This window comes from Aegilops tauschii, chromosome 4 (assembly GCF_002575655.3).
Source record: "Aegilops tauschii subsp. strangulata cultivar AL8/78 chromosome 4, Aet v6.0, whole genome shotgun sequence".
Lineage (NCBI taxonomy): Eukaryota > Viridiplantae > Streptophyta > Magnoliopsida > Poales > Poaceae > Aegilops > Aegilops tauschii.
Genome location: NC_053038.3, coordinates 176,090,741 through 176,113,320, shown reverse-complemented (window position 1 = coordinate 176,113,320; position 22,580 = coordinate 176,090,741).

Sequence of the window (22,580 nt, the reverse complement as noted above, 5' to 3'; positions counted from 1 at the left end):
GTTCTTGGAAAATACCAGGATATCATCCAGATAAACCACAACGAACTTGTCAAGGTAATCCATGAATATATAGTTCATCAGACGAGAGAAGGTGGCTGGAGCATTGGTTAAACCGAAAGACATGACGGTGTACTCGTATGAACCATAGCGAGTCACGAAGGCGGTCTTTGGGATATCCTCTTCGCGAACACGGATCTGGTGGTAACCCAACCTCAAGTCGAGCTTAGAGAACACTGACGAACCCGCCAGTTGATCATATAGATCATTGATCCGAGGAAGAGGGTATTTATTCTGAATGGTAGCTTGGTTTATAGGACGGTAGTCTTGAACCAATCGGTTAGTCCCATCCTTCTTCTTGACAAAGAGAGAAGGTGCTCCCCAAGGAGAGCAACTTGGGCGAATGAATCCTTTGCGAAGAGATTTGTCGATTTCCTCCTTAAGCTCAAGGAGTTCATGCGGCGGCATTTTGTAGGGTCGCTTGGCTATAGGAGTGGTGCCTGGTTTCAAGTCGATGATGAATTCGACAGCTCTAGCAGGGGGAATCCCTGGAATTTCTTCAGGGAAGACGTCGAGGAATTCACGCACGACGGGAATGTTTTCAATGCCCTCGAGTGGTGCAGCGTTCAATGCATTCAATGCATAGAGCCTTGCCTCGGCATTTTGCACCAGATGGGCTTGGTAAGTAACTATCTCATCTGAAGGGTGTAGCAAATGGACGGTCTTAGTGGTGCAAACGATTGAAGCAGTATGCGCTTTTAACCAATTCATTCCCAGAATGAGATCGATGCTACAAGACTTCAGTACGATGGGAGAGACAAGAAATTCCAGTCCTTCAATTTCAACAGGAACGTCGTGACTAACCATAGAGGTTTGACATTGGCCCGCAGGGGTGTGTACCACTAGCGGAGTGTTCATCTCTTCGTATTTAATGCCATGCAGGAATGCAAATTCTGCTGATATGAATGAATGGGATGCTCCTGTATCGAATAAAACGGATGCTGGTACTGAATTTACGAGGAGTGTACCCATCACAGTAGCAGGCTGGTCTTGAGCTTCGTTGAGATCAACGTGGTTGGCATGAGCACAACCATAAGACTTAGCATTGTTGTTGCGGGGCTGGTTGTTACCACGGCCAGCTGCTGGAAGGGCCAGTTGATTCTGGTTCTGATAGCAGTTCCTGGCAAAGTGACCCGGTTGACCACACTTGAAGCACGGACCATTATCGGGAGTGGGAACAGGAGCCCCAGGTGGGGGAGCTGGTAGCTTTGACTGCCTAGATGGTGGAGGAGGCAGACGCGGTGCAGCATAAGATTTCCTTGGAGCAGGTGCATTTGGACGGTACATGCTGTTCGGGATCCATATCTTTCGCTTCTGCGAGGGCGGGCACGAAGATGAGCCCGTGTCACGGTTGCGCCTCTGAGAGCTCTGGTATTCCTGCAGACCAGTCTCGACATTGATGGCCTTATTCACAAAGGTGGCGAAATCGGCGAAGTCATGCACTAGAAGTGCGAGCTTGATGTCAGCTTGTAGTCCATCACGGAACTTCTCCTGTGTGCGTGCATCAGTTGCAATGTCCTCCTCAGCATAGCGAGACAAGTCCAGAAACTCCCGTTGATAAGCTTCAACAGTTTTGTTGCCTTGGGTGAGGTTGCGGAACTCACGCTTCTTCCGGTCCATGACTCCTTGAGGAATGAAGCGGGCACGGAAAGCAGCTTGGAAGTCTGGCCAGGTGATGATTGTCCCAGCTGGCAGAGTACGCCTGTGGCTGTCCCACCATTGAGCTGCGGGTCCCTTCAGAAAGAAGGAAGCAAAGTTGACGTAGCTGGCAGGGGCTACATTGGCAGACTCCATCTCATAGGTGATGTCACGGAGCCAGTCATCAGCATCCAGAGGCTGAGTTGAGCTGCGGTACACAGTTGGATTGAGGCGCATGAATTCGTGCAGAGTTACTAGGGTTGGTTGCTGGTCCATATTGGGGCGAGGAAACTGAGCCATCATATTTTCCATGAATTGGAGGTTCAGTTCGAACTGTTGGATCATACCAGCCATGTACTCAGGTGGTAGTGGGGCATTGCCACCACTACCACGACCACCTGGTCTAACCATCCTGTTAATATATAACAGGGGTTCAGCATTGAGAAATTTGCAAAGACAAGGATCATTCATGATGAAACATGCATAATGAAAGGAGCACGATAGCTACTACATAGTAGTCGGCATAACTTACAAAAGGGGTCATGCATAGAGTTCAGTACACAGAGTTCAGTACATAGACTAAAACATCATAGGCGGCACACAGGCTCGCGGCGAATGCATCTAATACTAACTAAGCAAGACTACATCAGTCCCAAGAGGTACTGTGGAGGTAATCGTAGCCCGACAGCTGGTAGTGAGGCAACGGATAGCCCTCCACGTCAGCAGACTGGGGGCCGCGGATACTCAGGTGTAGAGCCCGACGCTCAGGTGGCAGAAGAGGACCAAGTGCGGGAGAGTAGCCTCCCACCTCTGGCCAACCGACACCGTGGGGCATCACGGTCCTGGCTGGGTAGATCGCAGTACGCGGTAGCTGTCCAGATCGGACAAAGGGGTGCAGCAGTGTCAGAGCACGGTAAAGGTGCTGACGGGTGGTGTACATCTCGTGGCGAAGAGCTCGGTTAGCTCGATCCAGCCCATCAGCATGCAGAACCAGGTTCTGGTGGTAGAAGGGCTCTCGGGTGACAGTGGAGTAGGCAGCAGTATAGTCTCCCTCCGCACCAACATCAGATGCGATAGCAATGTGCCTGAAAGGGGAGGTGTCCAACTCCCGATACTCTCCACGAACACGTGTCAGAGCAGCATAGGCAGCATCGTGGACAACCATATTGATGGTCACACCAACACCATGTGCGGTGTGCAGCACAGTAGTGGAGTCATACTCCCGAGAGTAGAGGTGGACGATGGCACGGTACTGCTCCTGGTTAAAGTCCTGGTACTCCTCGTAGACGGCGTACTCAGGGTGCCTGCGATAACCCAGATAGGTCATCATCTCAGCTAGCACAGCCGGTGATCCCGAGGCACCAATGGCCGTCGTGTGGCGCACGACCTGCCTCGTGGGTTCCATCTGAAAGCAAAGACGTTTCAAAGGAGTCAAATGACAGTGTGTGAATTGTTCAAAATACTATTCGAAGAAACAACTATGGCTTATCCAACTTTGGGGTGAATGCGGTCTCGGGATCCTAGTGTTAGAGTTAGTAAATTCGTTTAACCCGAGTAGAAGAGAGTTCAGAGTCCCAGAGTAAAGGTCGAGGAGTAAAAGATCCTAGTACAACCCAATGGCGACGTGGGCCCGTAAGACACACAGCCATGTTAGTAAAAGTTTTGTAACGTCTAGACTCGACTTCGGCCAAGGAGTGTGGAAAGGGGGTTCCTACAGGCAGTCGGCTCTGATACCAACTTGTGACGCCCCCGATTTGACCATACACTAATCATGCACGCAAATGTGTACGATCAAGATCAGGGACTCACGGGAAGATATCACAACACAACTCTACAACATAAGTAAGTCATACAAGCATCATAATACAAGCCAGGGGCCTCGAGGGCTCGAATACAAGTGCTCGATCATAGACGAGTCAGCGGAAGCAACAATGTCTGAGTACAGACATAAATTAAACAAGTTTGCCTTAAGAAGGCTAGCACAAACTGGGATACAGATCGAACGAGGCGCAGGCCTCCTGCCTGGGATCCTCCTAACTACTCCTGGTCGTCGTCAGCGGGCTGCACGTAGTAGTAGACACCTCCAGTGTCGTAGGTGTCGTCGTCGACGGTGGCGTCTGGCTCCAGGACTCCAACATCTGGTTGCGACAACCAGATAGAAAGGAAAGGGGGAAAAGAGGGAGAAAGGCAACCGTGAGTACTCATCCAAAGTACTCGCAAGCAAGGAGCTACACTACATATGCATGGGTATATGTGTAAAGGGGCATATCAGTGATGATTGTAGTTGACCTATGTGAGATGATTCTTTTGGTAATATGATGTGATTTGTTTGAAGGACTAGGTAGAACTATTGGCATCTCAGAAACTGTGCTTAAGGATAAGATGATAAACGTTCACTCGCACACTAGAATCCTTGAAGCCCTTAAGCCCTACCAAGCCACAACATGGTCGGATCATGGGCTTTTGGCTCTAGGTCAAGTAGACCCTGGCCAACACTCAACCGTGACCACCACCAATCCCCCAGCCTACTTTATGTACCCCGTGAACAAAGTCTTCATGGAGTACTTACACAAGATAGTTGTCATCATTATTTGGTGACCTAATTGTCTACCCGAAGACGGAAGAAGAGCCGTTTAGCTAGTCAAGGAACATTTTAAGACCGCCATGCCAAGGAGGAAGAACTATACCAACCACCACCGTCAAGGAATGAACTTTCTCGTCGAAGACCAGGTGTATCTGCAAGCCACTTCTGTCAAAGGAACCAAGCATTTCCATGTCAAAGGGAAGCTCACACTAAGATTTATCGCCCCTCTCCAAGATCACTGCAAGATGAAGAAAAGATGATTACCAACTGGAGTTGCCGCCTGACTGCACAACATTTTTTTCTTTCTTTCCACACGACACAACTCTGGAAGTGTTTTCAACTTCCTAGCTAACCTAATCTCTACAAGGACATCGATCACCGAGCCATCGACCCCCAGCCCAACCTAACCTACGCGAGAGACCCCTTAGCAACCTGGATCAAGCACTCCAAGGATTCAATGGAGCACCACACGGAAGCAGAAGCAATATGAGGACGTGAAGACTGCCCCACACCAAAGTTTCCGTATTCCTTTCCGCGCCTAGTTTGGTAATCTCGGGGACGAGATTCTTGTAAGGGGGGTAGGTCTGTCACACCCTGATTTTTCATACCACAACACTTAAGCTAATAAATCATGATAAAGTGTGGTTTGACAAAAAACTTTTGCATTATTTGGCTTTTATTTGGAGTTGGTTTTCTCTCTGTGTTTTTCAAGTGCTCTTTAAAGTCAACACAACTCCACCTTCTATACCTCATCTCCTTGCCCCAAGCTTCTGCCCAATGGTCATGCCATGTGTATAGAGCAATATAGTATTTTCTTACAAAAATAATTTGGCCAAAAAGTATTTTCTAAAATTAGTTTTCCAAAACCCCCTGAATTGAGGTTTGCACTTCAAGTACTTGATTTGTGGTGTGAAAAATCTTTCAAAAGGTATATTTGAATCCTATTAGATATAGGACTCCCATAAACCACAAAAATATAATTTTAAAAGTTATTTTGCTATTTTATTTAAAAGCTTTTTCTTAAGGCCAGAAATGGTCTTTAATATGGAAAATATTTGACAAAAATGAGGGAAACTCAGTGGACATATATTTTACATATATAAGAGTTTCAACACATGGTCATGTTCAAAATATTGGACAAAACTTCCCAAAACCATTTCTGCCCATTTTAAGGATTTGAAATATTTCTACAGGAAATATTTTCATAAAAATCCAAGGAAAATCCAGCAAGTCACAAATGCATATTGTTATCAACCTTGCAAAGCCTCATCTCAATTAAGGTCACTTTGGTTCATGAAAATGCCCCAAAACAATCTCTGACCAGAATCAAATTTGAACAACTTTGTACTACCAACTTTCTCTCCTTGACCCCAACGTTTGTGAACATGTTCACATGACCAAATGAGGCCACTACATCAAGTGGTGCATCAAGGGGAAGTGATTTGCTCAACTAGATCTACACAAGTTCATTTCTGCTAATTTCTAGGGTTTACAAAAGTTGCATTGGCAACTTTGCCCAAATGAGCTCAAAATTGGTTGACGGACCTAATTATATGTGCCATTTCACCCTGTGGAGTCTCATGACAAATGGAGATCATCTACTTGCCCAAACCAATATCAAACACCTTGTGCCACTTTACCAAAATGCCATTTTGACCTCTTTCACTAATCTCCATGGGCTCAACTTTGTACCACAGCTGCTCCTGACCCTCTTCTACCTCCAGTAACTTTCCCCTAGCCATTGCTCAATGATTGAGGGGTAAAACACCCCCATTTACCTCCCTGGACAGCAGCTTCTCTCTCTCCCTCAACCTCTCTCCTCACTCCAGTGGCCACCCAGGGCATCCAAAGACCCTCCCCCTATCTTTACTACACCCTAGAGCCACCAGACATATTTGGCCGCGCCCACCTGGCCTAAAAAAATTGTTGTGCCAGCCGTTTGCATGCTCTTGAGCGTGCTACAGTGCGCTCTGGCACTGTAGCCGCCCCCTTCCAACCGCCTCCAGCCACCTCGGGCCTCCCTAGTGCGCCCGACGAGACGCCTCGACGTCCGCAACACGGAAGCCGGTTGGCCCCCTCCTTCTCCCTCCTGCTGCCCTGCTCACACGCGCGCCGGCCGCCCGAGAGCTCCAATGAGCGGCCTCACACGTGCGGCACCTCTGGCCCTCCCCCCGCTCTCTTTCTTCCTTCCCCTGGCGGTAGAACACTCCCACCAGGACCCCAGACACGCTCAAGTGAGCCCCTGTGGCCTCCAGCAACGGCTAGAAGCTCGCCGGTGCACGAGCCAGGTGCACCTCGCCCCCCTTCTATTTAAACCCCCGAGCTCTCCTCTCCTCACCACTCGCCCTATGCACCACCAAATCACCCCCTTCACCCCCAGTTCCTCTCCAGAGCCGCCCGAGCTCGAGATCGAGCTCGAGCTCCGCCGCTTCGGCTCGCCGGAGTTCGCAAGGTACAGGTCGTCCCCGCTGCTTCTAAGCCCCGATCTGTAACACCCGCACTCCACTGATCTGTTTCCCCCTGTTTTCCCTCTCTGTAGCTCCCGGAATGGACGGAACCGCCGCCTCCCGAAGCCCTTCCGTCGGCTTCCTCGTCACCGGCGAACCCCTACACTCCGGCGACCGCTTCCACCTCCACCCGAACGGCGACTCCGCCCTGACCACGGAGGTGCCCTTGGATCACCTCGGCGTTGACCACAGCGATGCCGGTGAGCTCGCCTCCCTCTCTGGCCCGAGGTTGAAGACGACGGCCGTGGGGCCCGTCAGTCAGCCTCACATTCTGACGGGCGGGCCCCACCCATCAGGTTTAAACACGCACGCCCGCGCGTACCGGTTTGCCCGTCGGCTGAAGGCGTATTTTGCATTTACGCCTTCGACGTGGCAGCCTCGCGCGGGCTGGACCCTCTCTGGGCCTGCTGCACTATGGTCCTTCTGGCCCAGTTGCACAGTGCTGCTTCTCCTTTTTCTTTTCTGTCAAACTTGCATTAATTCCACATGATTAAATATTAATCCAAATGCAATAATTCCAGTTCCTAAAATCTTGTAAAAATCCCACCTATTTAATGGTATACCGTTCATTCATGTCCAACCAACTTTTATGTACTGTTCATATTCAAATTCAAAATTGAATATATTTAAGCCACTTTGAAAATCCATTTCTTCTATTCTGCTACTCCAAATCCAAAACTAGGAATTTTCCCATTCTTAGTTTTCACCCTAGTATTTAACAAAAATAAGTTGACATTTTTCTGAGCACTTTGGTTTTTCTGTTTTATTATTGCCTTATTTTTCTCATTATTATTTTGCGACGATAGATTGCGTTGCTGATGAAGGAGTTGGACCAGAAGACTTTGAAGACCCAGAAGACTTTGCTGAGCCAGGCAAGCAGCCCTTTGACCATGTCTAAGATACCCTTTTTATGCATGTCATATGGCACTTTCATTGCTTGCATCGAAGTCATGATAAAATGGTGACCACTTTGGTGGTTTGCCTCCGTTGCTTTCCTCGTTGATACTTGCATGGTGCATGACCCTACCTCCTTATGAGGGTTATGCCGGTGGGAGTAGGTAGGATGCTGGAGTAGTTGCTATGCAAAAAGGGACGGGAATATGCATGGTGATGAAGGCAAAGTATTTTCAAAAGATTTTTTTGAAAACCCCGTCGGGTGCCACTTGTGCCCGAGGGACATAATGAGGTGGGTAACCACTTGATGACGAAGTGGTGTACCGAGGCAAGTGTGTGTGTTGTTTTCGAAAACGCATTAGATTTAAGATTTGTCGACTGTCCCAACCTTACATGCGCAACCACTCTACCCTTATATGGGAAAGGGCATTATTGATTACCTAGGCCAATACTAGCTTGGAGCCCGCATTACTAGTGACGGGAGAGTCGTTGTTGCGCTCTCTCGGGACGGGGTTGCGCCAGGTAGGGCGGCCATGACTGTTTTTATAGGGCACTGGACACACCATTGGTACCCCGTGCTTGTGGTATGTGATGAATATGGGAGCGAGGCTCCAAAATTTTAAGATGTGAAATGTTGGGCACGGGGGTTACTACCAATCGAGTGGACTCTATGTTAGTGTCGTCTAGGGAAAGATAGTGATCGCATGCTTACCCCGGGTACTTGAGGTACCGCGGGTCGTGGATGACACGAAAGTTCCCCGGATCTTGTGGGTAAAGTGTGCAACCTCTGTAGAGTGTAAAACTATTCGAATAGCCGTGTGCACGGTCAAGGATAGTTGGGCGGTGCTGCTTAAACTACGTCCAGAGTTTACAAACTGCATGTGTGTGTGCATTGATAAAACTATTTGGGCCAAGTCAGATGACTTGACTCGTTGATCAAGTTGGATTGGTGTCCAACTCTGCTTATGTTGATATCGGTAACTTGTTCGTACGGATATCTGTACTCCCATGATGCATACTTTACTTGTTGATAGATCATGTCATTGCACTCAAAACTAGCTTTCTGCAAACTACCTACTTAGTGTTATATCATTGCATTATTGTGCCTTCTTCTAATCATGGGTTGCTTGCGAGTACATTCAAAGTACTAATTGGCTTGCCATTGGTTCTTTAATTGGCCAGGCATGGAAGAACAGGAGTTCGAAGAATAGTTCTTTGGAGACGAACATGCAAACTAGGATGCTTCCCAATCAGAATGCCTGTAGGGTAAAGGCAGATGGCATGGGTACTACTTATCGACGAAGATTTCCTATGCTTAAGTTTATTTGGTATTCAGCCCTTGTGGCTTTATCTATGTAAGACTTGACCATAATGGTCATAATTTGTGTAAGACGGTATGTATGGATGTAAGACTCTTGTTATTTAGCTTCTGTGTGTTCAGTGAGCATTGATCTCTGGGATCACTGTACACGTGCATTCAGTGATCACGACTTATGAGTCGGGGTCCCCACAAAGCAGCTACTCCGTACAGGGCCTCAGGGGAGCGGCGCCTCTAGTGGTGCCACATCAGGATCGGCGCCCGCATCTGGGGCGCCTGTCGGCGTTCTAGGAACGGGGGTCCCTAGACTTGCCTACCTGTGGCCCATGGCGTGGCTCTACTCGTGGCCCAGTACGGCCCGTCTACACCAGCAATCACTCAAGACCCTCACGAGGGGCCAAGCCTCGTGAGGCGGATGACAGAAGACCTCCTCGGGGGCGGCCTCACCAGGCTGGCTCGCGAGGGGCGGAGAGATCAAGGCAAGGCGAACCTCGTGAGGTTCCAATGACGTAAGCCATGATGACCAAGACCAGGCGGGCGCCAGGCCGGCTCCAGCACGCAGAGTGTCCTCGTTTCCTCTTTGGTACTAAGGAGGCAAGCGTAGGCGAGGAGTACCGAGGCATCAGGCAAAGGTTTCCATATCGCTGCAATGAGTCCAAGACCAGCAGGACGGCAGGACGGAGATCACCATGGATCCCAAGACGGCGTCACCACCAGAGCCTTTGGCAGGCGAAGACCACCTTTAGTCAGGATAGCTCGTACTAGCTGTCCCCCTTCAAATTGGCCGTTGTTGGATCCCTTCCCGCTTGATATTTGGGAGGAGTACCACGACCTATATAAATAGGACTAGCCACCACAGTAGCAAAAAAAGGTCATCATGAACTGATTCAGTTCATCCTCACACCCATCAAGCACAAGAACACCTCTCCCGAGGAGGCTGTTCTTCCCTTGTACTGTTCATCCCCACCCCGAGAGGCAATCCACCACACCACACTGGAGTAAGGTATTACACCGCAATGATGGCCCGAACCAGTATAAATCTCGTGTCTCTTGTGTTGCGAGTTCGTCGAGCAAAGCTTTGAGATCGCGGTGAGGCTGAGGGCATGATTAGGTAGGGGGAAATATATACGCGCACCCCAGTGTTCGAACCTCAAGGGTTTTGCAGGAACCCGAAATCCGATATTAGGTGCGCCAGGTAAGGGTGCGCCGAAGCTTTCCTTCCGTCGATCCTCGTCCCGTCGCTTCATCGTCTCCATGGCGCACGCTCGCCGAGCTCGCGCTGAGCGTCGGGCTGCCCTCGCCGCCCGTGTTGCTCAGACGGCTCCCGTCGGCGGGCCTCCTCGTCGTTCTCCGTCACCTGCCACCAACGCCGCCACCGGCCCGGCGGGAAACGAGCAGCAAGCGTCCTCGCTGCACCCCTCGGTGCGGTGGGACGGCCGCACCGCCACTCCGTCGCTGACCCCGGCCGGCTCGTCGTCTCACGCTCGTCGCGCTCCCACGGACGCATAGGCCGCGCTGTGCATGGCACGCGAACTCCTATGCTACCGCCCCATCGACGACCTCTATGAGGACTGGCTGGACCGCATCACCGAGCTCGTCAGCGCCGCAGGGGGCTCCCTCGCGTCGTCGCTCTCGCTGTCTCGCCCTCCACCAACTATGTGCGATGTGGCCAACGCAGCAGCACCACCACCACCTCTGCGCCAAGACGGCGTCCTGGTGCCAAGGCGTGCGGCCCCCCCGACGTGACCCACCGCGTTGGGCTCCCGCGCGCGAAGAAGGAACTTGCCAAGAGGTTCCTCGTCCACAAGAAAACGCTCCTGCGCTCCCAGCAACACTACGACAAGATCGTGCGCCACCTGCGGTGGTGGTGCGTGGACACCAAGGCCAGGCTCCACACCAGCAAAGGGTCCTAATGGCCACCCCGGGCTGCCGCGCCTTCACTCCTGAGCTGCCTAGCATCGCATGGCCGGGCAAGTTCCTGCAGCTCTACGAGCTGACCATCGAGGCGGCCAACGGCGACGAGAAAGTCATGACGAACTGGTTCCCGATGGCTCTCAAGAATGGTGCCCGCTCATGGCTCCTGAACCTACCTCCAGGCTCCATCTCCTCCTGGAACGAGATGCGCGACCGCTTCGTCACCAACTTCCAGGGCACTCGCGACCGTCCTCCGGCCGCGGGTGACCTACGCCGCGTCAAGCAGCAGCCAGGAGAGACCCTCCAGAAGTACATCCAGCGCTTCAAGAACGTTCGCCTAAAGATCCCCAAGGTGACCTACGAGGCCAGCATCTCTGCGTTTTCCAATGGCATCCGTGACGTCATGATGAAGGCGGAGCTCACCATCCATGAGGAGTTGTGCACGTCCTTGGAGTTGTTCAACCTTGCGACCAAGTGCCAAGGGCTGAGGAAGGGCGCCTTTCCCTTCTCGAGCTCCGAGCTGTCGACCTGGAGGAGAAGAGAGCCAAGGCCAAGGACGTGAAGCGTACGGGGGTGGCCGTGCTCACGGTGGAGCCAGACATGAAGCGCGGTCGGGACCAGCCCGAGTCATCCAAGAGCAGCCGGCCATTCTGCGCCTTCCACAATGTTCACAGCCACAACACTAATGACTGTCAAGAGCTCAGGGCCATCCGGGACGGATGCCTCGGTCGACGCCCTGAGTGCAATGACTGGGGCTACGGCCACGGAGGAGGACATGGCAGAGGACGCTGGGATGACCGTGGCCCTCGCCAGGAGTGGCGTGACCGACCTCGTGAAGACCGCTGGCAAGACCAGCCTTGCGAAGGCGCATGGAGGGACCAGCCTCGTGAGTACCGTCCTCAAGGCAACGCTGGCCTTCCTCCGCTGCCGCCACCACCAAGAAGGAACGAAGACCACCATCAGGACGAGGGGGCTGGGGGCTTCCAGGAGCCGCGAGCTATCTCCTGCATCTTGGGTGGAGCTCAAGCCCCAGCCTCTCAGCGAATATTCAAGCAGTTTTCTCGCGAGGTGACCGCGGTCCTACCCAGGCTCGAGGCCACATGCCTGCTTAGGTGGTCCAAGTGCGCCATCGCCTTTAGTTCGGCAGGTCAGCTCAAGTGTGCGGCCACTGCTGGCGCCCTCCCGATGCTTTGCTCACCCGTAATCAGCAACGTACAGGTCACCAGGACCCTCATCGACAGCGGCGCAGGGCTCAACGTCCTATCCGTCGGGACATTCGACAACCTTCAAGTGCCCTACGATCAGCTTCAGCCTAGCAATCCTTTCTCAGGAGTGACCGACGGTTCCACCACTCCGATAGGGCAGGTCTGCCTCCCTGTCACCTTCGGACAGCGCAACAACTACCGCACCGAGCTCATCAACTTTGACGTCACCCACATCTCTCTGCCATACAATGCCATCCTCGGGTATCCGGCCCTGGCCAAGTTCATGGCAGTGACGCACCACGGCTACAACGTCCTCAAGATGTCAGGAAGCGGTGGGATCATCACAGTCCCCTGCGAAGAAAAAGATGTGGTGTGCTCTCTCGAGCGCGCCTTCCAGGCAGCTTCAATCGAAGACCCCGACAGCAATGCAGCACAGTACCCTCCTGAGGTCGACCACAAGAAGAAGAAGCAGCTACTCCGCATAGGACCTCAGGAGAGCGGCACCGCAGGTGGAGCCACATCAGGATCAGTGCCCATGCCTGGGACGCCTCCCTCTCTCGCATAGGAAGGCGTGCCCGGCGCCCTCCTCGGGCAGGGCTCGGGGGCTCTCTTCTGGAGGGCCTCCGACCTCGCCAACATCATGAGGGAGGCGCTCGGGCACCTGGTGGAGCGCGTGCTTCGCAGCACATTTCCCTCAGGAGGACCCCGGATGAGGAGCGCCCGACGCTCATGAGTTCATCGCCAAGACCACTCAGGAACTGCAAGATGCAAGAACCATGCGCGACGACCACCGCTCACCTGGCGCGGCTCCCCATCCAGGCAAGGATGGCGGGCTGCGCGTCTGCATCGACATCCCAGGGCTCAACAGGGCCGCATCTCAGGAGCCTTTCTGGCCTTCGCGCGTGGGACATTGCGAGGGCCCACCTCATAGCTACGTTCGCATGCCTTTTGGCCTGCCGAGTGTGGCGACCGCCTTCCAGCACAACCTGCGGCGCATCCTGGCGGCTCAGGAGGCCAGGCACCACGCAGTCCTGGCGGAGATGGAGACGGTCCTGAAGGAACCGCCTGGACCCCCAGAGCCTCCTGAGGTTCAGGGCCCCGGTGGCTCGTGAGGAGCAGCCCCTTCATCACGCACCTTCAGCTGCTCCATCACCCCTTCGACAATGAAACTAGGTGATATCTTCTAAGTTTGTTGAGGTGGGAGTGCCCCCCAGGCTGCATCATTCCCAGACCGCGAGGGTCCGTCCTTGTGGCATGTATCCTTTTATGTCTTTAGCTTACTTTGCTGGGGGCGCCCCTCGGGCTGAATCATCCCCAAGCCGCTTGGATCCAGCTTAGTGGCATGTATCGTTCTTGCATGTACCTGAGCTAATTTGCCTCTCATGCATAATCAATCTATGGTTATCACCTGCTTGATTGTCACCCACCAAGGGAGCCGCACGCCGATCGTCTTTCTTCAGGACCCTTCGCGTGAGAGGGTTAGGCATGGCGTCTGTGCTCGGGCCCGTCCCTGCAGCATCGATAAATTCAACTGTTGAGCTCTGTCTGGTGGGCCGGCCCCATTCATGTCACCTCCTGGGGTCGTTGGTGCTTGGCCTTCTCACGCGGTAACTTCAGGAGATTCGTTCGGCACAGGTTGTCTAACCATCTCGCAGGACCACCACAGCTATCAAGAATCAAGACCAGGCACAACCCGCCTTGAGGTAGGGCCTCGTGAGTCCCGCGCTGGCTCATGAGTGCCCAGACACACCTCGTCTAGCCCTGTCGTGCAAGCCACGTCTCAGGGCGGGGCTGTACACGCCCCAGGGGCTCTCCGCAGTACGGAGCCCCCTCCCACATACCACTGGAAGCACCATGCTCCGCGCTGGCTGATACATCTCCAACGTATCTATAATTTTTTATTGTTCCATGCTATATTATATTCTGTTTTGGATGTTTAATGGGCTTTATTATACACTTTATATTATTTTTGGGACTAATCTATTAACCATAGGCCCAGCCCAAATTGTTGTTTTTTTGCCTATTTCAGTGTTTCGCAGAAAAAGAATATCAAATGGAGTCCAAATAGAATGAAACCTTCGGGAACGTGATTTTCGGAACAAACATGATCCAGTGGACTTGGAGTCCATGTAAAGCAATCAACGAGGAGAGCACGAGGCAGGGGGGCGCGCCTACCCCCACCCCCCAGGCGCGCCCTCCACCCTCGTGGGGCCCATGTTGCTCCATCGACATACTTCCTCCTCCTACATATACCTATGTACCCCAAACTATCAGATACGGAGCCAAAAACCTATTTCCACCGCCGCAAACTTCTGTACCCATGAGATCCCATCTTGGGGCCTTTTCCGGCGCTCCGCCGGAGGGGGCATTGATCACGGAGGGCTTCTACATCAACACCATAGCCTCTCCGATGATGTGTGAGTAGTTTTACCTCAGACCTTCGGGTCCATAGTTATTAGCTAGATGGCTTCTTCTCTCTCTTTGGATCCCAATACAAAGTTCTCCTCGATCTTCTTGGAGATCTATTCGATGTAATCTTCTTTTGCGGTGTGTTTGGTTATCTTTGAACTGTGGGTTTATGATCAAGATTATCTATGAACAATATTTGAATCTCCTGTGAATTCTTTTATGTATGATTGGTTATCTTTGCAAGTCCCTTTGAATTATCAGTTTGGTTTGGCCTACTAGATTGATCTTTCTTGCAATGGGAGAAGTGCTTAGCTTTGGGTTCAATCCTGCGGTGTCCTTTCCCATTGACAGCAGGGGCAGGAAGGCACGTATTGTATTGTATTGTTGCCATCAATGATAAAAAGATGGGGTTTATATCATATTGCATGAGTTTATCACTCTACATCATGTCATCGTACTTAAAGCATTACTCTGTTCTTATGAACTTAATACTCTAGATGCATGCTGGATTCGGTCGATGTGTGGAGTAATAGTAGTAGATGCAGAATCATTTCGGTCTACTTGTCGCGGACGTGATGCCTATATTCATGATCATACCTTGATATTCTCATAACTATGCTCAATTCCATCAATTGCTCGACAGTAATTCGTTTACCCACCGTAATACTTATGCTATCTTGAGAGAAGCCACTAGTGAAACCTATGGCCCTATTTTCCATCATATTAATCTTCCAATACTTAGTTATTTCTATTGCCTTTTATTTTACTTTGCATCTTTACTTCTCTTTATCATAAAAATACCAAAAAAATTATCTTATCATATCTATCAGATCTCACTCTCGTAAGTGACCGTTGAGGGATTGACAACCCCTTTATCACGTTGGTTACGAGGTTCTTATTTGTTTGTGTAGGTGTGAGGGACTCGTGCATGATCTTCTACTGGATTGATACCTTGATTCTCAAAAACTAAGGGAAATACTTACGCTACTTTACTGCATCACCCTTTCCTCTTCAAGGGAAAACCAACGCAGTGCTCAAGAGGTAGCAAGAAGGATTTCTGGCGCCGTTGCCGGGGAGATTCGTGCCAAGTCAAGCCAAGTCAAGACAGACCAAGTACCCATCACAAACTCTTATCCCGCGCATTACATTATTTGCCATTTGCCTCTTGTTTTCCTCTCCCCCACTTCACCCTTGCCGTTTTATTGGCCGTCTCTTTTTCGTTCGCCTTTTTTTCGCTTGCTTCTCGTTTGCTCGTGTGTTGGATTGCTTGCTTGTCACGATGGCTCAAGATAATACTAAATTGTGTGACTTTACTAATACGAACAACAATGATTTTCTTAGAACTTCGATTGCTCCTCTTACCGATGCTGAATCTTGCGAAATTAATGCTGCTTTGTTGAATCTTGTCAAGAAAGATCAATTCGCCGGCCTTCCTAGTGAAGATGCCGCTACCCATCTGAATAGCTTCGTTGATTTGTGTGATATGCAAAAGAAGAAAGATGTGGACAATGATATTGTTAAATTGAAGCTATTTCCTTTTTCGCTTAGAGATCGTGCTAAATTTTGGTTTTCATCTTTGCATAAAAATAGTATTGATGCATGGAATAAGTGCAAAGATGCTTTTATCTCTAAGTATTTTCCTCCCGCTAAAATCATCTCTCTTAGAAACGATATCATGAATTTTAAGCAACTTGATCATGAACATGTTGCACAAGCTTGGGAGAGGATGAAATAAATGATATGTAATTGCCCTACACATGGTTTGAATCTTTGGATGATTATACAAATTTTTTATGCCAGATTGAATTTTGCTTCTAGAAATCTTCTAGATTCGGCCACGGGAGGCACTTTTATGGAAATCACTTTAGTAGAAGCTACTAAACTCCTAGATAATATTATGGTTAATTATTCTCAATGGCACACCGAAAGATATACTAATAAAAAAAGTGCATGCGATAGGAGAAATTAATGTTTTGAGCGGAAAGATGGATGAACTTATGAAATTATTTGCTACTAAAAGTGTTTCTTCTGATCCTAATGATATGCCTTTGTCTACTTTGATTGAGAATAATAACGAATCTATGGATGTGAATTTTGTTGGTAGGAATAATTTTGGTAACAACGCGTATAGAGGAAACATTAATCCTAGGCCGTACCCTAGTAATTCCTCTAATAATTATGGTAATTCCTACAACAATTCTTATGGAAATTTTAATAAGATGCCCACTGAATTTGATACTATTGTTAAGGAGTTTATGAATTTGCAAAAGAATTTCAATGCTTTGCTTGAAAAAAAATTGCTTAAGGTTGATGAATTGGCTAGGAACGTTGATAGAATTTCTCTTGATGTTGATTCTTTGAAATTTAGATCTATTCCACCTAAGCATGATATCAATGAGTCTCTCAAAGCCATGAGAATTTCCGTTGATGAATGCAAAGAAAGAACCGCTAGAATGTGTGCTAAGAAAGATTGCTTTGTGAAAGCGTGTTCTTCTAGTTTTTATGAGAATAAAGATGAAGATCTAAAAGTTATTGATGTGTCCCCTATTAAATCTTTGTTTCGCAATATGAATCTTGATAATTATGGGACTGAATATGACCCACCTTTACCTAGAAGGCGTTCCAAAAATTCGGAGTCTTTAGATCTTGATGTAAAAATTGGTAAAAGTGGGATTGAAGAAGTCAAAACTTTAGATATTAGTGAACCCACTATTTTGTATTTCAAGGAATTTAATTAAGATAATTGCTCTTTGATAGATTGTATTTCCTTGTTGCAATCCGTGCTAAATTCTCCTCATGCTTATAGCCAAAATAAAGCTTTTACCAAACATATCGTTGATGCTTTAATGCAATCTTATGAAGAAAAACTTGAGTTGGAAGTTTCTATCCCTAGAAAACTTTATGATGAGTGGGAACCCACTATTAAAATTAAAATTAAAGATCATGAATGCTATGCTTTGTGTGATTTGGGTGCTAGTTTTTCCACGATTCAAAAACTTTGTGTGATTTGCTAGGTTTACGTGAATTTGATGATTGCTATTTAAACTTGCACCTTGCGGATTCCACTATTAAGAAACCTATGAGAAGAATTAATGATGTTCTTATTGTTGCAAATAGGAACTATGTGCCTGTAGATTTCATTGTTCTTGACATAGATTGCAATCCTTCATGTCCTATTATTCTTGGTAGACCTTTCCTTAAAATGATTGGTGCAATTATTGATATGAAGGAAGGGAATATTAGATTCCAATTTCCGTTAAGGAAAGGCATGGAACACTTTCCTAGAAATAAAATAAAATTATCTTATGAATCTATTATGAGAGCTACTTATGGATTGCCTACCAAAGATGGCAATACCTAGATCTATCCTTGCTTTTATGCCTAGCTAGGGGCATTAAATGATAGCGCTTGTTGGGAGGCAACCCAATTTTTTTATTTTTTTATTTTTGCTTCTGTTTTGGAATAAATATTTGATCTAGCCTCTGTCTAGATTTGTTTTTATGTTTTAATTAGTGTTTGAGGCAAGTTAAACCTATAGGATCTTCTTGGATGATAGTTATTTGACCTTGCTGAAAATTCCAGAAACATTCTGTTCACGATAACAATTGTTAAAAATAACCAGAACGTGATAAAATAGTGATTCCAATTGCAGAAGATCAATAAACAAATTGTTTAGCCCGTCCTATTTCGGTAGATGTTTTTGAGTTCCAGAAGTTTGCGTTAGTTACAGATTACTACATACTGTTCTGTTTTTGACAGATTCTGTTTTTCGTGTGTTGTTTGCTTATTTTGATGAATCTATGGCTAGTAAAATATTTTATAAACCATAGAGAAGTTGGAATACAGTAGGTTTAACACCAATATAAATAAAGAATGAGTTCATTACAGTACCTTGAAGAGGTGTTTTGCTTTCTTTCGCTAACGGAGCTCACGAGATTTTCTGCTAAGTGTTGTGTTGTGAAGTTTTCAAGTTTTGGGTAAAAGATTTGATGGATTATGGAACAAGGAGTGGCAAGAGCCTAAGCTTGGGGATTCCCATGGCACTCCAAGATAATCTAAGGACACCAAAAAGCCAAAGCTTGGGGATGCCCCGGAAGGCATCCCCTCTTTCGTCTTCGTCCATCGGTAACTTTACTTGGAGCTATATTTTTATTCACCACATGATATGTGTTTTTCTTGGAGCGTCTTGTATGATTTGAGTCTTTGCTTTTTAGTTTACCACAATCATCCTTGCTGTACACACCTTTTGAGAGAGACACACATGATTCGGAACTTATTAGAACACTCTATGTGCTTCACTTATATCTTTTGAGCTATATAGTTTTTGCTCGAGTGCTTCACTTATATCTTTTAGAGCACGGTGGTGGATTTGTTTTATAGAAACTATTGTTCTCTCATGCACGGTGGTGAACCGTTATGTGATGAAGTCGGAGCATGATTTAGTTATTGATTATCTTCCTTATGAGTGGCGGTCGGGGACGAGCGATGGTCTTTTCCTACCAATCTATCCCCCTAGGAGCATGCTCGTAATACTTTGCTTTGATAACTTGTAGATTTTTGCAATAAGTATATGAGTTCTTTATGACTAATGATGAGTCCATGGATTATACGCACTTTTAATCTTTCCACCATTCCTAGCCTCTCTAATAATGTGCACTTTTCGCCGGTATCATAGACCCACCATATACCTTCCTCAAAACAGCCACCATACCTACATATCATGGCATTTCCATAGCCATTCCGAGATATATTGCCATGCAACTTACCACCGTTCCATTTACTATGACACGCTCCATCATTGTCACATTGCTTTGCATGATTATGTAGTTGACATTGTATTTGTGGCAAAGCCACCGTTCATAATTCTTTCATACATGTCACTCTTGATTCATAGCATATCCCGGTACACCGCCGGATGCATTCACATAGAGTCATATTTTGTTCTATGTATTGAGTTGTAATTGTTGAGTTGTAAATAAATAAAAGTGTGATGATCATCATTATTAGAGCATTGTCCCAAGTGAGGAAAGGATGATGGAGACTATGATTCCCCCACAAGTCGGGATGAGACTCCGGACAAAAAAATAAAAAAAGGGAAAAAAGAGGCCATAAAAAAAGAGAAAAAGAGAGAAGGGACAATGCTACTATCCTTTTTCCACACTTGTGCTTCAAAGTAGCACCATGATATTCATGAAAGAGAGTCTCCTATGATATCACTTTCATATACTAGTGGGAATTTTTCATTATAGAACATGGCTTGTATATTCCAATGATGGGCTTCCTCAAAATGCCCTAGGTCTTCGTGAGCAAGCGAGTTGGATGCACACCCACTTAGTTTCTTTTGTTGAGGTTTCATATACTTATAGCTCTAGTGCATCCATTGCATGGCAATCCCTACTCACTCACTGTAACACCCCGGATGTAACTTTCCATATTTGTAACTCCAACTCCTGCCATTTTTGGCTATGTGTTATGATATTACCTCCGTGGTCGGGTTTTGTTTTTCGTTTTGCATTTTGTTCATGTCATGCATCTCATATCATGTCATCATGTGCATCTCATTTGCATACGTATTCGTCTCATGCATCCGAGCATTTTTCCCGTTGTCTGTTTTGCAATCCGACACTCCCACATGCACTGGCACCCCCTCTTGTTTCTTTTCGTGAGCGGGTGTTGAACGTTCTCGGAATGGACCGAGGTTTGTCAAGTGGCCTTGGTATACCACCGGTAGACCACCTGTCAAGTTTCGTTCCATTTGGAGGTCGTTTGATGCTCCTACGGTTAACCGTGTAACCGCAAAGTCCTTTTGTGTGTTGCAGCAAAACCCCCTCTACACAGCCCAAAACCCATCTAAGTCACTTCCATGCTCTAGGTCGTTCGATCACGATCGTGTGGGCGAAAACCGTGCTCCATTTGGAGTCTCCTAGCTCCCTCTACCTATAAAAACACATCCCCCTCCGAAATTCGGGCGAAAACCCTAGATCAAATCACCCTCGCCGCCACCGGACACATCCCCGCCGCCGCGCCCGGCCAACCAGGAGCCGACATGTGGCGCCCCGTACGCCGCGCCACCGCTGGCCCGCGAGGCCCGCAGCCGGGCCCCGCGGCCCGAGCCGCCGCCGCCCGCCTCCACCACGCGCCTCCGCCTCCTCCCGCGGCGCCCCGCCGCCTCGCCGGCGCCGCCGCGCCCGTCGGCCTCGCCCGCTCCTCCGCCGTCCCGCGCCCGCGCCACCACGTCGTCGCCGGCCGCGCCTCGCTCCGCCCCTCCGCCGTCCCGCGCCCGAGCTCCTCTCCGGCCACGTCTCCCTCCTCTCCTCCGCCGCGTCGTCCCTCCTGCTCCGGCGACCGAAGTCCGGCGAGCCCGAACCCTAGATCTCACCGAATGTTGACTTTCCCCTCTCCCCGTATTTCTCTAGGTCTCAGATCTTTTACATTATATGCTCCTATTCATTGCATCATAACTCTCTGCATACAGCTCCGTTTCGTGTGTGTAATATATCAAAATGTTCGCCTCGACATGCTCTTCATTTTGTTCCATTATGTCATGTTCATTCGAGTCCATCTTAATGCCCGAATCTCTGGTGCAAGAGTGCTATGTGCCGTTAACTGCTGTTACTTATCAGAACTTGGTGATTTGTTATTTTTGTTACAATTGATGTGTGCATCTTATGGGCACGAGCTCTGCATGTGTTTTGATATATGCCATGCCATCTTTACAGAGGTGTATGCCATGTATTTCTGTGATCTATGTGGTGACTAGCACAAGCATGCAAACTAGGCTTCGTGATGTTTCTGTTTTCAGGGACTTGGTAATTTCACTGTCTGTTTCTGCTGTTATTTTGTTGCCATGTATCCATGTGTCTATAGAGAGATCCATGCTCCTTTTGGTTATGTTCAGTAAGGATGTCTTCTGCATATAGTTGTGCTCTATTCATCCGTGCCCCTGTTTGCAATTATGGAGTAACCTAGCATGACTCAATCTTGCTCTACTTTTGCTAAAAATGTTCCTGGCAGATTGTTTACGTGTTATTCAATTTTGCTAAGGTTGTTGTAGTTGATCCTTTCATGCTATGTATTTTCTCTTGCCATGGATAGTTTCATAAGCATGCCATCTTGCTGTAGGTATGCTTGTTTTGTCTTGCATTGTTTCGTGATGAGTGCATCAAACTCACCAAGATGCCTTCATGATACTGTTTCTGCCATGCTCTATTTTCTGCCAAGTCTGAAACCTGTTAACGAAACTTGCTATGTTTACATGGTTTTCATCATATCTTCTGGTCCTTTTGGCTCATGGTCAGTAAGGTACTTTTGTTCTATGAATTTAGTAGATTCATTCTATGCCTTCTTTCGCTACGTTAAGTTCCTGTAGCATGTTGATTTCTTGCTCTGAACATTGCTACCTCATGCTGTTTCAGCCATGTCCAGTAATTTCACCAAGTCTGTGAATCTGATATCTTTTGCCCTTTTGCCATGCTTGTTTGAACCTGTTATGCTGTGATCTAGCCGTAGCTCAATGTTCATCTTATGTCAAGCATCTTCTGTATATTACTGCCATATGCTTTTTTGCTATGTTGGAGTGCTGTAGCGTAGTTACTTGGTGTATTATAAGTGCTATCATGCTATTAATCGTAGAATCGTGTCTTTCTTGTTTTGCTTGTCATTTGCAAACCATGCATCCGTTTCCGGTGATCTTTATATCGATTTCGACCGAAATCATCTCATCTTTCCAGTGGCATGCTTGGGTTGCCAAGTTACTTCTTTGTTCATCATTTTTCTTCCGGAGCACGCATATGCATCGCATACCACACCTCGCATATCATGCATGTTTTGCATCATGTTGCTTGTGCATTTCCCGTGATTGATTGTGGTTCCATTGCTTGTGTTCTTGTTGTGGGTAGAGCTGGCAGATGAGTTCGTGAACGAGGAACCTGTTGAGTACGCTTACGAGGATCAAGCTTTCGACAACTCTGAGAACCTTGCAGGCAAGATGACCATACCCTCGAAATCACTTCTATCATTGCTTTGCTAGTTGTTCGTTCTTTTGCCATGCTGCT